General features: G+C 40.0%; 1 protein-coding gene across 3 annotated transcripts in view; it reads right to left on the bottom strand.

Moving 5' to 3' along the window:
• CEP350 (centrosomal protein 350) overlaps positions 1-7566 on the bottom strand; it is a 154836-nt gene extending 147270 nt beyond the window's left edge. For all 3 annotated transcript variants that reach the window (XM_053909161.1, XM_019428143.2, XM_053909162.1), the window contains exon 1: positions 7454-7566. The gene's annotated coding sequence lies outside the window, so the exon portion shown is untranslated. The remainder of the gene's footprint in view (positions 1-7453) is intronic.
• Positions 7567-17702: the final 10136 nt, after the last annotated feature.

Here is a 17702-nt window from a genome sequence, read left to right as displayed (position 1 = left end):
TCAGACCCATTACACTGTTCCAAGTAAACTTCCAGAATAACCAACACCCCCATAATATAGTATAATACACAAACACAAGTGACCTGTGGATTCAGCCTCAACTCTTTTCACATTTAAAATACAAAACCCGGGGTGCCTGGGTGGCTCAGTCGGTTGAGCAACCAACTTCAGTTCAGGTCATGATCTCACTGTTGGTGAGTTCAAGCCCCATGTTGGGCTCTGTGCTGACAGCTCAGAGCCTGGAGCCTGCTGTGGATTCTGTGTCTCTGACTCTCTGCCCCTTCCCCACTCATTCTCATTCTCTCTCTCTCTCAAAAAAAAAGAATAATAAAATAAACATTAATATATAAATAAATAAAATTTTAAAACCCCAACAACTACTTTTACAAATATAAGGCAGATCTACTGTAATCTATGAAATCCAGAAGAAACTAACATTTGGTACCAGTTTGGCCCCTGGAATATGAGGCAGGGTGAGGATCTCAAAGAACATAATGTCTCCCAATGATAAGAAATGAAGAGCTAAACTAGAGCTTGACTGGAGGTGGTCCTAATCTTTTACTTAAGGAGAACTGAAGACCACGAACAAGACTGGGAATAATGAGGGGAAAAAAAAAAAAAAAGCCCTAGGAATAGGAACTTAAGCTTTGCTTACCCACCATCTAGTTATCCTGAATACTTATTCTTCCAAATTAATTTCAAGGAATACATCCCTATAAAAGTGTTTTACAGCTTGCGAGTCAGGATTATTTTTTGGCCTAAGTATGAAATTTTCATGACAAAACCTTCCCTGATACCGTAGAAACTGCTAAACCTGGTTAACTCTGAGTGAGGATCAAGGAGTAAAAGCAGATTTTTCTATGAATATGTTTTTGAATTTTGTTAAAGCAGAGGCACGTGTCACTTTTTGAGGAAGGAAAAAAAAACCAAGAAAAAACAAACAATTTTGAAAAGTTTCCTTCCATATTCAATAACTTACTAATTTAAGCTAAGGCTGTAAAGGAAAGAAAGACAACTACTTTTTCTTTCATTGGAAGCGTTTATTGACTCCTTAAGGCAGTGTAGTTGCTCCCACTTTGTGGATCCACAGTACTTTACCATTCCTCTTACCACCTTGTGCTATTATTTACATATCTGTCGCTTACATGGAACTGTGGAGATGTTTTAGGCCCCTATATATCCCTAGTCCATGCAGAGTACACACTAGGTGCTCCAGACCTACTTGCTGACTGATGGATGCTCCCATTGATAAGTCTCAGGATCCAATTCTTACATGCAAACAGGCAAAAAAAAAATACAGGAGTCTCATACAATATGAAGAGGTTAACCATTCCTAAGCAGGTAATTTATTTTGACATGTAAAATAACTAACTAAATAATAGTTACATGCATACATATATGCATTTATAATTCCAAACAAGCCTGGAACTACAGAGAAATTCTTTAATAAAATACTGTTATAGGGGCACCTGGGTGGCTCAGTTGGTTAAGCATCCAACTCTTAATTTCAGCTCAGGTCATGATCTCAGTGTGTGGGTTCGAGCCCCACACTGGGCTCTGCACTGATGGTGCAGAGCCTACTTGGGATTCTCTCTCTCTTTCTCTCTATTCCTCCCCCACTCGGGTTCTCTCTCTCTCTCAAAATAAATAAATTTAAAAAAAAATAATTCACAATACAGAAATGTAGCATCTATACAAACTTTCAGAGATGCATCAATTGAATAAGTGTAGTCCGATTTCATTTATAACCAATTAGAAAACAAAGCACATTAAAGCTAGAAATTAGAGGTCATCCAGCCTCATGCTCTTCAAATTGTAGTTAACAACCCGTTAGTAGGTCAAAAAAAAAAAAAAAAAAAAATCTGATAGATTGGAGCTAGCATCTTTTAATAAAATCAAACGGGACTGAATTAAAAATAACAGCGTGTGTTAAAAGTAGTAGGATATTATTTAGTGGAACTTACAATTCATTTATATTTATACATATATGTAAATTATATCCCTAAGAAAAAATAAATTTCTTATTGTAAGTGTCCTAGTCAAAAGAGTTTGAGAGGTTCCCAAGCTTTTTCATTTCACAGAACTCTCAGTGTCTCAGTAATTTTTTTCAAGGTTCCCCCTAGGCACCAAAAAATGCCTTCTATTTCAATTTATTAGATCCATACAATCTATTAAGTATTTATGTCCTAACAACTTAGTAGCAGTTTGAAAAATACATATAAATTGAAAGAAATATTTTATTACTAAATAACCACAGTTGCTTATTAATGGAATGAATGCACCTACTACACACAACTTCCCAAACCTTGAAAACACTTTGGACACTGCCACTTTCATTTACCGTTCATATGGATTTTTGCACAGTACTTTTTTTTTTATCACAGTAGCCCCCAAACCTAGTTTTTTGAAGACTTCCTGTCATCAAAAGGAATACAGCACAATGTCACAGACACTACCTGAAACTAATAGTTTGAGCAGTGCCCCACAGATGTCAAATATCACACAGATACCCCACAGCTGTGAAATATTACCGTGTTTCCCTCAAAAATTTTTAAATATTCCACAGTGCCTGTGTGAGCTCACTATAGTCCTCAAAGGTACCTGACAGCACAGTTTGGGAATCCTGGGTTTAAGAAACAACTGATCTAGCCTGTATGCTTACTTTGCAAATTAAGAAATGACACTTAAGGTCACAAAGCTAGTAGAAAATAAAAACACTTGGGGTGCCTGGGTGGCTCAGTCGGTTGAGCGACCGACTTCGGCTCAGGTCATGATCTCACGGTTTGTGAGTTCGAGCCCCGCGTCGGGCTCTGTGCTGACAGCTCAGAGTCTGGAGCCTGCTTCTGATTCTGTGTCTCCCTCTCTCTCTGCCCCTCCCCTACTCATGCTCTGTCTCTCTCTGTCTCAGAAATAAATAAACATAAAAAAAATAAAATAAAAACACTTAAGGGCTAACTGCATCAACAAAAGTTTTGAAACAGAATCTAATCATGTGATAGCATGTTGATGAAATCTACAGATCTCTGAAAAACAACTAAATTCAAAAATACATTTAGGGGCACCTAGGTGGCTCAGTCCGTTGGGTGTCTGACTTCAGCTCAGGTCATGATCTCACTGTTCCAGAGTTCGAACCCCACTTCGGGCTCTGTGCTGACAGCTCAGAGCCTGGAGCCTTTTTCAGATTCTGTCTCCCTCTCTGTCTCTGCTCCGCCCCCGCTCGTGCTCTGTCTCTCTTAAAAAATAAATAAACATTAAAAAAATTTTTTTTCAAAAATACATTTATATGATTGTATAATAAAAGGAAATTGTTTTGATATTTTTTAGAAAAAAAGCTTCAAAAATTATAAAAGTGGAAGTTATAATAAACAGAAGTGTCTAAAGTAAAAAAAGGAAAGTCATCCACTCCCTCAGGGATAACATAGCTGATAGTTTAACATATATCCTCACAGACCCTTTCCTACGGACATACAAAATCATAACAAAATCAAACTACATTTCTTTGTCCGTGTTTGTTTTTTCAAAACTGAATCATATTCTACAGTGTAATGCAACTTTTTTCTTTCACTCAGGATTATATCATGAACATTCTTCCATGTCAGGACATAATAGTAATTGCAAACACTCAAACATTTATGTGGCGCTTACTGTGCTTGCTTGAGGCCTAAATAGTAACTCATTTAATTCACACAACAGCCCTGTCAGGTGAGAAACTATAATTATATCCAGTTTACAGATGAGTTTAAGTAATTTGCTAATGGCTGCATCTAATAAATGATGCATTTGGGATTTGAACCCAGAAAGTTAGTTGCATGGTCCTTGCACTCAATGATACACTCAGCTGCTTCTCATGAAGTAAATCTAGCTATCCCTCAACCTGTTAACAAGTGCATAGCACTTCACAGCATAAGTACACTATAATTTTAACTATTCCTCTACATTTAGGACTATTCTTGACATTTTTTAATTTTTTAATACTATTGGCATTTACTTGTAATAATGTTAAAATGAACTCCCTATAGATTTACTCTTATGCTTTTGTGTTAAAATTTCTGTAAGATAAACTCCCTAAAAATGAAGTAACTCTATCAAATATGCGCCCTTTTAATTTTGATAGATAATACCAAACTTCCTTCCAGAACACTGTCCTACTTGTACCAACTTATAGTCCCAATGACAGAGGGGAGGGTTGAGGTTCATTTTTAAGTCAACAAATATTTTTGATTCATGGAGAGGCCTATTTTGAGTTTTTCACTCTGACGCAGAATGAACAGACCGCCAGGTTGATTCACAATCATCCTCTAATTTGATAATTATCTGACTTTAAAGAGGTGTAGACTGTACAGTGAATTCTTCATCCAGTTATGAAACCACCTATGGGTGAGATATTTCCCCTATACGATACTGTTCACTTATGTACAAAACGTGGGAATTGGACTACCTGGCCTTTCAGATTTAAAACTCTCAATGCTGTAATTAAGAAGTGACTTCAAGTTATTAAAAGCCTATAATTGTAGTACTAATTAGGCCAGGGCCTTAAACCTTCTATTTTCTTTAAATTATAATAACTACTGCCAGAAGACCTAGGCAAATCATTAAAATAGCCAATAAAGTTTTCAGGATCCACCTGTGGCTTATTCTCAGTGGTTTTTTAATCCCAGGCTGTAATTCCCTGCAACCTAGCAAACTTGAACATATCTCTAGAGTATATTTCTAACATGAGTTGATATGTGCCTAGGAACATGAACCAGTGTTGTGTTTTTTTAAATATTATGCCAAGACCACTCTTAAGTCAATTTATTCAACTAATATTTATTGACTGGTTTACTATGTACTAAGCACCGGGTGCACAATAGTTAACAGAGTAACTCTGCCATCATGGAACTTACAGACTAGACAAGAAAGGCAAATAACAAACCAAAATAACCACTAGTAAATGTAAAGTTACACTTCTGATAACAATAAACAAAAAGCTATTAGTGCAGAAGAAAGAAAAAAAAAAAAACCCGCTATGCAATCTTTTGATTATTTGTGGGGTTTTTTTGGACTATTTGCAACACTAGAAATTGTTTGACATGAGAAGAAAATGTCAATAAAGAAATTATTTCACAACCTCTCCTGCACTGCAAAAACTAGCAATCACAAGTGTAGATGACAAGTTAACTTTTTAAATCACCAGTACTAGAATAAAGTCACCAAGATGTCACTACTTTTCAGTTATGCTACTATGTGGCCCAAATATTGGTTTATCATAACCAAGACTATAAATGCTTTGAATTTCAAAGACGACATAACTATGAGTATCCAAACAAAATGAAAGATGACATATCAACTACAATTTCTTAGGAGTACTGTTCAAGCAAAAAGTACATACAGCGGTAAAGCCATTCATTATAATAATTCATCACTTGTTCATAATTAACAAAATTATTGAAAATACTATTTTTAAAGAACAACAATCATTAAGCATTAAGGAGTTAGTGGTATGTCAAAAGGAACAAAAATAGATTTTTTTTTAGATTTTATAAAACCAAGTTCCAGAGTATCTATATTAATATCCAATTTTAAAATAAAACTAATTCTACAATGTTAACTAGACTTGTGATCATTTCACAATACAAACATATGAATCATTATGTTGTACACCTGAAACTAATATAATGTTGTGTCAATTATACCTCAATAAAAACAAAAAACACTTGTTCAGGAATAAGAGCATCATTCATCACACTTCCTTGTGTCAATTTCCACAACTGCAAAACAAAAATATTTGTCAAACCTACCTCACATTGCTACGAAGATTAAATAAAATAACGTATGTGGTGATACACTGAAAAATGATGTCAGTTATTTTAAACAGTTGCTTCTTTTTTGCCGCCACTATAACATAGCAATTTAAAAAATAACAAAATTGGTAAGATAAGGACTCCATCTCCTTTCGTCTGTCCATAAGTATTATAAAAGGGGCAAAAAACTGGCAATCAAAAAAAAGCACTAAGAAAAAATTCAAAACTTCATAATTCCTAAATTGATTACCCCCACAGGAGGCTGGTTGTTTAAGTAGTAACACTCTTACATAACAAAATATCTCAGAGAATCAGGGAAATTATCTCACATATGTATGAAATTGTTTACTGACTAGATGTCACCATCATCACAAACACAAGTCCTGCTACTATGAAAAAATGAGATACATGTATTTATCCACACATACAATGTATTTTAGCTTGATGTTTATTTTCTGATTAAAGCATCTTCAATGCAATGACGCTCCAATGGTTCAGATTTATTTTATTACACTGAATGGAGTTGGTCAATTTAGCACACCAAAACTAATTTCATGTTACACAACCATGGGTTTGAAGCAACTTCTACCATGGGTCTAAAACCAATCCCCCAAAATCTCATGTTACTGGCAGCACACGGCCTTGTTTAAAAACTGTGTTTTAAACCAAAAAATTTTTAAAGTGGAGAGCAGCTCTCAGTATTTTATCATTGCTTCTACAAACCGTTTCAGGCTGTTGCTAGGTCCGCCTAACATAGCCTTTCCTTTAAAACCTTTAAATGCAAGAGGAGGAGGTATCGTTAACATGGCAACATAACCATTAACGACTTTCCCAAATTCAAAACAAGGATCGCCATCAAAACAAAAATATCAAACAACCAGGCGGAGTGCATGGATACTGATTACTACTCCTGACAACCTGTCCTATATGAAGGATCTTTTTCTTTTATGAAAGACTTGCTACTACACTAAAACCACATTAAAATTTTATACCTATGGGCAACTTCCTATCTGAAAACTAAAAATCCAGCGAAATTCCAAACCGTATTTGGGACATCAGTTAAGTATTGTTTACCCTGTTGGGTTACATTTAAAAAGAGGGCGGGGAAAAATACTGACAACTTTGAAAGCGTAGAGCTTTTTAAATCTCCCACTAAATCATTTGTGAATAAATCGGTAGACTACAATTCAGCAGCTGCTAGACTGGAGCAGAAGATCAAAGTTTTTCCTATACTTGAGAATGCTTATCCCCACCAAAAAGGAACAGAAACCAGTCATCCTTGCCACTGGAGCCAGTTGCCCGGAATTTCCTAAAATATGCCTGATCTGCAAGCGAAGGAGGAGCACTTCTCCGGAGACCAAAGGCGAGAGGTATCTTACATCTTTTGCAGACGAGAGGAGGGGCGGGAGCAGGGAGAGCACTAGCAGGTAAGGAAGGAAATCCGTCTTCGGCAGGCACCGGTGGGACCTGAAATCCAGGTCTCAGGATGGCCCTCCCCGCAAAGGCTCAGGACACGGGGAGGTTCCCCGAGGGGGGACGCCAGGCTGGGCCAGGACTCCCGGCGCCCCGCCCCGCCTCTCTCGCCGCCACCGGGGACCCGGGACCGCGGACAGAGGCAGCAGAAGCTAAGCGAGCGTCCGCGGTCCCAGCCACGTCCTCCCGCGGCTCACCTGAGAGTGTCGCCTCCGCCCTCGGCTCCCACGGTGCATCCCGCGGGGCCTGGCGGAGGGTGCAGTGATGCCTCCCCGACCGGCCCCAGGGCTGCCGGGCCTGGCCTCCCCGCTCCGGGGACGCACCGGGTGCCCGCCTCGCACCGGCTCCCGGGATCCGCCGGGCTGCAGAGAAGGAAGGAGAGGCAGAAAGGCTGCCTCCCCTCCCCCACAGCAAGACTCCCCCTGAGCTGCGGCTCTCTGCAGTTCCCTCTGGCGCAGGTCCGGCCCCGCTCCCCCGCCCGGGAGTCACTTCGGCAGCGGCGGCCCAGTCGCCATTACAGCCCAACAACTGACACGGAGGAGGAGCGGCGCCGGCGGCAGTGGCAGTGGCGGTCGCGCGAGGCAGGGCGGGAGCAGTCGGGGCCCAGGCAAACCTCGCGAGAACTGTCCCGACACGGTTCTACAGGAATACAACCTTCGGTTAGGGCCATGTTGAGTGTGGCCGAAAGGTGCGGGAGGGAGAACGAAGAAAGGACACTCGAGAGCGCCATGTTTAGTGTGGCGAGTTTGTGCCTTGCAGGACTCGGGAGGAGCCAAAGTAGATCCGCAGCGGAGACCTCTCTCCACCCCCACCCCCCACCCTCCTTCCTCGGACGCTAATTGGGCCTTTTGGCTGCGCATTTCACCCCGGGCCAAAAAACAAGCTGGGGGTTTGACCAGGGTGCGCTCAGAAGTCGAAATTACAGCTTCTCAGAGTTTACGATGTTTCACCAATTGTCGTCCAAGTAAATCTTCTTTACCCCAATCAGTTTCAGAGCAATTGCAGCGCTGCGGCTGCTGCAGTTACCCACTGCTGTCACTGGCCGTTTTGTTCGCGAGGGTTAACGATTGTGTTCAGCATGCAGTCTGTCCAATGGCTAGAGACTCCAGAGCAAGGAAAACGGAGTTTCCTCCCGTTTAGGTATAGGCATTGGTAGAACTGTGCTTTGAGAGACTTTGTGTGATCAACATATCTTCTAATATCTTTATCCTCTTTCCCCAGTCTCCGAATGGTGAATTCTAATGTGTGTCAGGACTTAGCTTAAATGACATGTCTTCTGCAAATAATGCCACCTTCCGCTAGGTGCTCACTTCGCACAAGCTCTCTGCCCATCACTTTCCTGCACCTTCTGAACTCCCACAACTGTTTACCCAGAGACTATTTCTCATCTTTAAGTATCTTGAAGACGCTTGTCTCTCTGTACCCCAGTAGGGCCTAGCTCATTTTAGGTGCTGGATAACTGCTAACTGCTAGGTGTAACTAGGACATTTTAGGTGCTGGGTAACTGCTTATTGGGTAGATCTCATCAGTAAAAGCAGAAGTCAGTAACCGCTCCTTCTCTGTAGGGCTGTTAACTGTGCCTGAATAGGACGTATGTGGATGTGCAAAAATGGTCCTGCACATATGTAAAATCTGTACTGTGTCTCCAGGAGGCTGTACCGGAGGGAAGAACAGGAAATGTGGGTATCCCAGTGGTGCCAGAAGTAGTGAGAAAACAACATAAGGAAAAAGTTATTTTCCTCATCCTTTCTGTGTAAAGCAGTGGGATAGATGCTTTTCATATGTTATTTTCCTGAATTTATACAACCACCTTATTAAATATTATACTCACGTTTTTAAAAAGAGGAAATGGGAAGAGGGCGCCTGACTGGCTCAGTGGGTGGAGCGTGGGGCTCTTTATCTCGAGGTTGTGAGTTAGAACCTCACTTTAGACGTAGAGATTACTTAAAAATAAAATCTTTAAATTTTTTGTTAACGTTTTTATTTTTGCGACAGAGAGAGACAGAGCATGAGCAGGGGAGGGGCAGAGAGAGAGGGAGACACAGAATCGGAAGCAGGCTCCAGGCTCTGAGCTGTCAGCACAGAGCCCGATGCGGGGCTCGAACCCACAGACTGGGGGATCATGACCTGAGCTGAAGTCGGATGCTTAACCGACTGAGCCACCCAGGCGCCCCAAAAATAAAATCTTTAAAAATGGAAATGCGTTGTGAAAAGTTAAGTAATTTGCCCAATATTATGCCATCAGTAAAAGACAAATGTAAGATTTGAGGTCTCCCTTACTCTAAAGCCTATTTATACTTCTCCACCCCCATGCTACCTCCTGGGTAACAGAGAAAACACCAAAAGTTTCTGTCACTGTGTGGGGAGCAATGTTATCCTCATATCAGCCTATGCACAATTTCCATCTCTCATACTGCAAGCTGACCCCTGCCTCTCCTTCACCTCCCAAATACCTCAAACACACCAACCTCTCTTCTTTTTGACATGCCATAGCTCTTATTATTTACACCCTACAGATTGGCTCTTGCAGCATTTTACCATATTTGACTATAATGAATATGAAATTGCAATTGTTGCGTGAGGTCCTGAGACAAACTGATAGCAGCAAGTAAATTATGAGACAGGCGTCCAAGAAGCACATTTTCAAAGGAGTAATATGATACCAGTAATGCAATTCTTGGGCCCCTCTCTCAAGACCCTTCAACCCGGTCAGTGATATGAAAGGATTGAGAGAGGCTTCTGGGTGGCTCAGTAAGTTGAGCGTCCAACTTCTGCTCAGGTCATGATCTTACAGCTCATGAGTTCAAGCCCCGAATATGGCTCTCTGCTATCGACACAGAGCCCGCTTCGGATCCTCTGTCCCCCCACCTCTCCCACCCCTCCCCAGCTCGTACTCTCTCTCTCTCTCTCCCAAAATAAATAAATCAACTTAAAGAGAAAAAGGATTAAGGGATTGTAGATTCACAGGATTTGAGAGGAAGATTTTTGGAGAGAATAGGCAGAGAGGTGCAGAGGTGGCTTCTTCCTTTCCTCAAGCTAGAGAGAAGGGCTTTGAGGAGACAACATGGAAAGCTTGATGTGTGCACCAGAATCTGGAAGCCAGAGTAGCCTGAGGCTGGATTCAGCCTTGAAAAGGTACAGCAGCCTCAGCAGTCAGGTAGAGAATGGTGCCTGCCCAGGTTGAGTGTTCCTGCTCCAAAAGAGGAGTCAGAGATAACTGAACCTGAAGTCAGAACCCACGTAAATAGTATTCTACTATTCGAGTTAAGGAAAGGTGGAGAGAAATATAATACTTGCTTGTACATGTGTAAATTATCTCTACACGGATACAGAGGACACTGCTATCACTGGCTGTCTGTGTGGAAGGAAACGGATGACTAAGAGTAAGAGGGAGATTTATCAGTTGTACTCTTTTGTACTTTAACAATTTTTAATCATGTCACTATACTAACCATTTAAAAATAAGTATTTTAGGGGCGCCTGGGTGGCTCAGTTGGTTGAGCGTCCGACTCTGGCTCAGGTCATGATCTCACAGTTTGTGAGTTGGAGCCCCGCGTCGGGCTCTGCTCACAGCTCGGAGCCTGGAGCCTGCTTAGATTCTGTGTCTCCCTCTCTCTCTGCCCCTCCCCCACTCGTTCTCTGTCTCTTTCTGTCTCTCAAAAAATAAATAAAGGTTAAAAAAAATAAGTATTTTAAAATAGAGATTAGGTATTTTCCTTAAAAAAAAAAAAAAGAAATTAAAATTGAAGGAATCCTCCTGAAAGGGTGGCCTGCCAGGGTGAGTGGAACCCAGAGAAAGACGAGAATTTGGCAGGGGGCAGAAGATGAGGGGACATTGGGAGTGGCCAGCTGAAGGAGAGTCACAGGCATCAATAACATTCCTCAGGTAGGAATAGAATGGTCAAAAATGGGAAAAAAGAGGAAGAGATTCAATTTCTTTTAAATGTTTATTTTGAGACAGACCGGGGCGGGGGGGGGGGGGGGGGGGGGGGGGTGCTCAATGGGGGTAAGGGCAGAGAGAGAGAGAGGCAGACACAGAATCAGAAGCAAGCTCCAGGCTCTGAGCTGTTAGCACAGAGCCCGACCAGGGGTTTGAAATACCAAACCGTGAGATCATGACCTGGGCTGAAGTCAGACCCTTAACCCACTGAGCCACCCAGGCGACCCTGTAGCAAAATATTTTTAAATGCCAAAGAATAAGAAAGAGTACATTCAGAAATGTGATTACCTCTGAGGGAGCAGAAGGGGAAGTTATATGTAGTCCAGATGAACTCAAGAAACTTCAATGGTGTTGGTGGTAATGTTTTATTTCTCAGGCTAGGTGTGGGTGTTTGTATTGTTATTCTTCATAGTTTTTGTATTTCCAAAATATTAAATAATATATTTTAAACATAAAAATAAATGAGAATTTTAAAATACATGTAGGGAATAGGAGGAAGAACACCCCAGAGAGAAAAGTAAAAGAACACAAGAACGTAATTTCGAACAGTAGAAATGATATCTTACTGATTTGGGGTTCAAGAAACTTTTGAACTTTGTAGCACTGAACAGAAAAGTACACTCTTTTTATCAGAGTTTAAGCCAAGACAAGAGTGTATATCCAAGAAAAAGCTGCAGCAACTTCCTTGGAGGTAAATTAGCCACAGTTCACATAAAGAGCAACCACCACCAAGGGGAAGTTTGTGCAGAATCAACTCCAACCTGTGTCCTGCCTCCAAGCTACTCTTCCAGATCAGCAAAGAGAGGTCATCTCCTCTCCTCAGCCCAGCCCTCCACTATGCACATTCCTGGGAGAGGAAGATAGGTCAGTGAAAACGCAGTATAGCTGGTTCTAAGTAAAAAGAAACTCAAAGTTAATGCTAACATTGTTCAATTTTTGATTAATTCAAGTCAAACAAATTATTTTCTTTTTTTTTTTTTAAGTTTATTTTGAGACAGCGTGAGTGGGGGAAGGGCAGAGAGGGAGAGGGAGGATCCCATGCAGCCTCCAATGATACCACCAAGCCCGATCCTGGGCTCAAACTCACAAACTGTGAGATCATGACCTGAGCTGAAACCAAGAATCGCAGACACAACGAACTGAACCACCCAGGTGCCCCTGTGTCCCCTCTTCTTGAGCCTGGATGGAATTTTGTAACTGTCTCAACAAAGGGAATACAACTGAAATGATAAAATGTGATTTCAGAGGTTAGGTCATAAGAAGCAATATAATTGTGCTTAGTGTTTTGTATCCAGGGACACATGCCTTGGGAATCCTGTCTGACACGAAAAAAGCCCAGTTGAAGCTCCATACTGTAAGACCATATAGAGATAGAAATGCACAAAGAACCCTAGGTATTCCTCCTCCCAACTGTCTAAGTCTTTCCAGCATTAACTACCAGACAAATGAGGGATTGATAATTCCAGATGGTTCTGGATCCTATCTGTATTAGTCAGGTCTAATAGAACCAATAGGATGTGTAAATATGTATATATATATATATATGTATATATATATATATATACACATTAAAATATGTAACAAAATATGTACAAATGTAATATTATAATATGTGTGCAATATAATATATAGTATATGTAATTTAATGTTAATATTATATATACTGTAACATATAAAAGTATGTTTTTACACATATACTTTAAAAAAATTAAAAAGTCTAACTTTTAAAAAATCTTAAAATTCCCATTCCGAATACTCTATAAATACAATTGACATTGATTTTGCATAAACCAGTTGCTGACAATGGAAAACTTGTGATAAAACAGAAAAGAAACTTCCATATTTGAGTAGCAGGGCATTGTTGATCCAACCTCCATCTTCTCTCCCTCTGTGTCTCTCTCTTTATACACACACACACACACACACACGTTATGTCACACACACACACATGTCATTCACTTTTATTGTCACATTTGTTTCAGGCAGGAGTGTTACTACAACTTTACAACAACCAGTAGGGTGGGGAACCAAACAGAATGGAGCAGGGTTAGAGGCTTCCCTTTTTGGTGGGTATAAACACCTTAGTTGTTAGATCTTGCCAATCAGGTTGCTGAAGGACAACAGCTATTTAGCAACCAGTACAGAACTATGTTTTTTAAGTTTTTATTTAAATTACAGTTAGTTAACATGCGGGCAATGTTAGTTTCTGGTGTACAATGTAGTGACTCAACACTTAACATACAACACCTGGTGTTCATCACAAGTATACTCTATAATCCTCATCACCTATTTTACCCATCCTCCCACCCACCTCTCTTCTGGCCACCATCAGTTTGTTCTCTATAGTTAAGAATCCGATCGGGCACCTGGGTGGCTCAGTCAGTTAAGTGGCTGACTCTTGATTTTGGCTCAGGTCATGATGTTGGTTGGGCTCCATGCTGAGCATGGACCCTGCTTGAGATTCTCTCTCTCCCTCTCCCTCTGCCCCTCCCCAGCTCACATGTGCGTGTTCTCTCTCTCTCTCTCTCTCTCTCTCTCTGTCTCTCTCTCTCTCTCTCTCAAAAATAAATAATAAAAGAGCCTGTTTCTTGGTTTGCCTCTCTCTTTTTTTTTACCTATGGTCATTTGTTTGGTTTCTTAAATTCCACATATGAGTGAAATCATATGGTATTTGTCTTTCTCTGACTGATTTATTTCACTTAGCATAATACTCTCTAGCTTCCATCCACATCATTGCAAATGGCAAGACGTCATTTGATGACTGAATAATATTCCATTGTGCATATATACCACATCTTCTTCATCCATTCATCAGTTGATGGACATTTGGGCTTTTCCATAATTAGGCTATTATAGATACTGCTGCTATAAACATTAGGGTGCATGTATCCCTTTGAATTAGTATTTTTGTATTCTTTGGGTAAATACCTAGTAGTACAATTGATGGATTGTAGGGTAGTTCTATTTTTAACTTTTTGAGGAAACTTCATACTGCTTTCCACAGTGGCTGTACCAGTTTGCATTCCCACCAACGGTGCAGGAGGGTTCCCCTTTCTCCACATCCTTGCCAACACCTGTTGTTTCTTATGTTTTTGAGTTTAGCCATTCTGACAGGTGTGAGGTGATACTCACTGTACTTTTGATTTGTATATCTTTGATGATGAGCTATGTTGAACATCTTTTCATATGTCTGTTGGCCATCTGTATGTTTTCTTTGGGAAAATGTCTATTTATGTCTTTTGCCCATTTTTTAATTGGATTATTTGGGTTTTCTGGGGTGTTGAGTTTTATTAGTTCTTTATATATATATTTTGGATTTTAATCCTTTATCAGATATATCATTTAGTGCAGAACTATTTTAATATTTAAACAACCAAACCAGATGTCAGTTTAGAATTAGGTATGATGTTATGGCAGGATTTGCAGTGACCTTTGGCCCACTAGTTTAATCATCATTACAGCCCTATAAGAAAAACATGGCAAAAATTTGCCTTTGGTAAGAACACACTGGACCGTCCTAGCAGAGTCTATTTTTTACTGGACAAACCTGTCAGTATAAGTGTATTGTTAACAACACTGTGTTTCTCATGCTTGATGCCATTCAGTCCTGAGACTATGACTCAGTTCAGCAGAATTGCCCTGAGATTTTGAGATTCTGTGAGAGGGCACATGAGGAAGCCTATTGCTGCCAGAAATACATAATGTGGAATGTACCTGAAAGTTCTCTGAGGATTCAGCCATTCATAGTCACAGATTTAAAATAAATAAATAAATAAATAAGGGAGCAAGCAGTATTTGTCTACCCCCTTGAAAAAGAGGAACTCGGGATTTGAGCTCATTTGTGACTCAGGATCACATTCTTCTTAAATGTAGAAAGTTACCTGACCATTGCAAAAATCCATAGCTTGAAAGGAAAGAAATTCTAACAAATAAGTTCTAGTAAAGTTAAAACAGAGCCATTTACTTCACTTACTTTACTTAAACCTCTTGAGTAAATATTAAAACAGATTGGTTCTGCTTTATTGCTAGGTAAAACGTTTATCCTTATCTGGGAAGGTCAAGACATCACTCGTAAGAAAGAAATCAGAGAGACTTTCAATGAATTTAGCAGCAAACAAGACTAAATAAGCACAGAATTATATGTAGATGGTCTGGGAAATTATTTTCCAACACTAAAAAAGATCTTAACCCCACTCCAAATAATCTGTAAATACAGTTAACATTGATTTTGCACAAACCAGTTGCTGAGAATGAAAACTTTGCGATAAAGCACCACAGGGTTTTAAGGGCTTGAAACTTTCATATTGAGTTAGCAGGACATTACTGATCCAACCTAGATCTGATTCCAAAGCCTCTACTCACACTGACTTGCCCTATGACTTGCCTTATGACTCTAGAACAAGGAATTTAACCTGGATGGACTTAACGTTAGCAGAGATTCTGCTTTTATGGTACGTATCTTTTTTTTTTTTTTTTTTTTTTTTTTGATGGATAGGATATGGTTTGAAGATTTAATAGAACTGTAGGGCAAACAGTTAAATCAGTGGTGGGATCTACACTTTCTCCCACCCTGTTTTTGAGTTACTCATTCATACTGGTTGGTAAAGGTAGCTAGAATTTAGGAAGTATATCTTGCGTAAAGTTAACATGAAAAGGAGAAACATGTCCTTGACAAAGAGCATGCCCTTCCCCATGACCACAAATAAAACAAACCTGTTTTTAAAAACCAGACTCAGGGGCGCCTGGGTGACTCAGTCGGTTTAGCGTCCGACTTAGGCTCAGGTCATGATCTCATTGTTCGTGGGTTTGAGCCCTCTGTCGGGCTCCACACTGACAGTATGGAGCCTGCTTGGGATTCTCTCTCTGTCCCTCTCTCACACTTTCTCTCTCTCTCTCTTTCTCCTTCTCTCTCTCTCTCAAAATAAATAAATTAATTAAAAAAAAAAACACAGACTCTTGAATGTAGAGAACAAACTGGTAGTTACCAGAGAAAGGGTGGGTGGGAGTATGGGTAAAATAGGCAGAGCATTAAGAGTACACTTATTGTGATGTGAACACTGAGTCACGTATAGAATTGTTGAATAACTGTATTGTACACCTGAAACTAATATAGCACTGTATGTTTTACACTAGAATTTTTAAAATAAAAAATAATATAAATAAATATAACCGTTTAACCTAGTGCTATGCATTTAGCTCTAACAGTTAATAAAAAACTCATTGAATGGATAGATGGATGAATACATTACATCAATAAAGTAGACCAGGAGAACTAGGTGGAAATTTAAGGAAGAACAAAGTCCACTCCTTAAACATGTGGCTATTGAGCTCAAAGTAGCTTTTTGGGATTGGATTATCTGGAAGATTGCTTCAAATCCACATTTCATTTTTGATGGCTAATCCCCCCTTAAAATGAGTAATGAAGTGCTGTTGGAGCACACCCCAGCAATGGGGTTAGTGAATTTCTTCCTCTTTCTATTTCTGATAAGGTCAAAAGCAAACTAGGATTTAGGACAAACCTGACACTGACTTTTTTTTTTAAAATACAGAGGCTTAAAATCATAAACTAATTTATTGTAGTAATTGTGAGACATTGGAAACAATGGGTACATCTCAAAAACATTTCTTTTGTTTATGAGTTTTTTTCCTTTTTTAATTTGTTTTTGAGAGAGAAAGAGTGAGCAGAGGTGGGGGGAGGAGCAGAGAGAGAGGGAGACACAGAATCCAAAGCAGGCTCCAGGCTCCGAGCTGTCAGCACAGAACCTGACACAGGGCTTGAACCCATGAACTGTGAGATCATGACCTGAGCTGAAGTCAGTTCCTTAACTGACTGAGCCACCCATGCGCCCCTTGGTTTTTTGTTTTTCATAAGGATGCTAGCTGGGCTTGAAAAGAAAGTTAGAGAGGGAGGGAGCCGAACCAAAAGAGACTCTTAAAAACTGAGAACAAACTGAGGATTGATGGGTGGTGGGAGGGAGGGGAGAGTGGGTGCTGGGCATTGAGGAGGGCACCTGTTGGGATGAGCACTGGGTGTTGTATGGAAACCAATTTGCCGATAAATTTCATATTAAAAATTAATTTAAAAAATTTTTAAAAACATTAAAGAAAATTTTTTTTTACTTTTATTTGTTTATTTTCAGATACAGAAAGGGAGGGAGAGGGAGTGTGCACCAAAAACAAATTTTTTTAATAAAAACATTGTTGGGGCACCTGGGTGTCTCAGTTGGTTAAATGTCTGACTCTTGATTTCGGCTCATGGTCTCATGGTTCATAGGTTTGAGCCCTGAACTGAGTTCCACACCGACAGCTCGCAGAGCCTGCTGGGGATTCTCTCCCTCTCTCTCTCTGCCCCTCCCCTGCCTGTGCTCTCTATCTCTCTCTCAAAATAAATAAATAAACTTAAAAAAAATTCTTGAGTGTAATAAAGCAACTTGCTTAAACATCTGTAGTCTGACTTTTATGTACATAAAATCAAAATAATTCTATACATATTCTGTGCCTATCCA

The sequence above is a fragment of the Panthera pardus genome, unplaced genomic scaffold (assembly GCF_024362965.1).
Source record: "Panthera pardus isolate Hobbes unplaced genomic scaffold, ASM2436296v1 HiC_scaffold_21, whole genome shotgun sequence".
NCBI lineage: Eukaryota > Metazoa > Chordata > Mammalia > Carnivora > Felidae > Panthera > Panthera pardus.
This window is presented reverse-complemented; position numbering and strand designations above follow the sequence as displayed.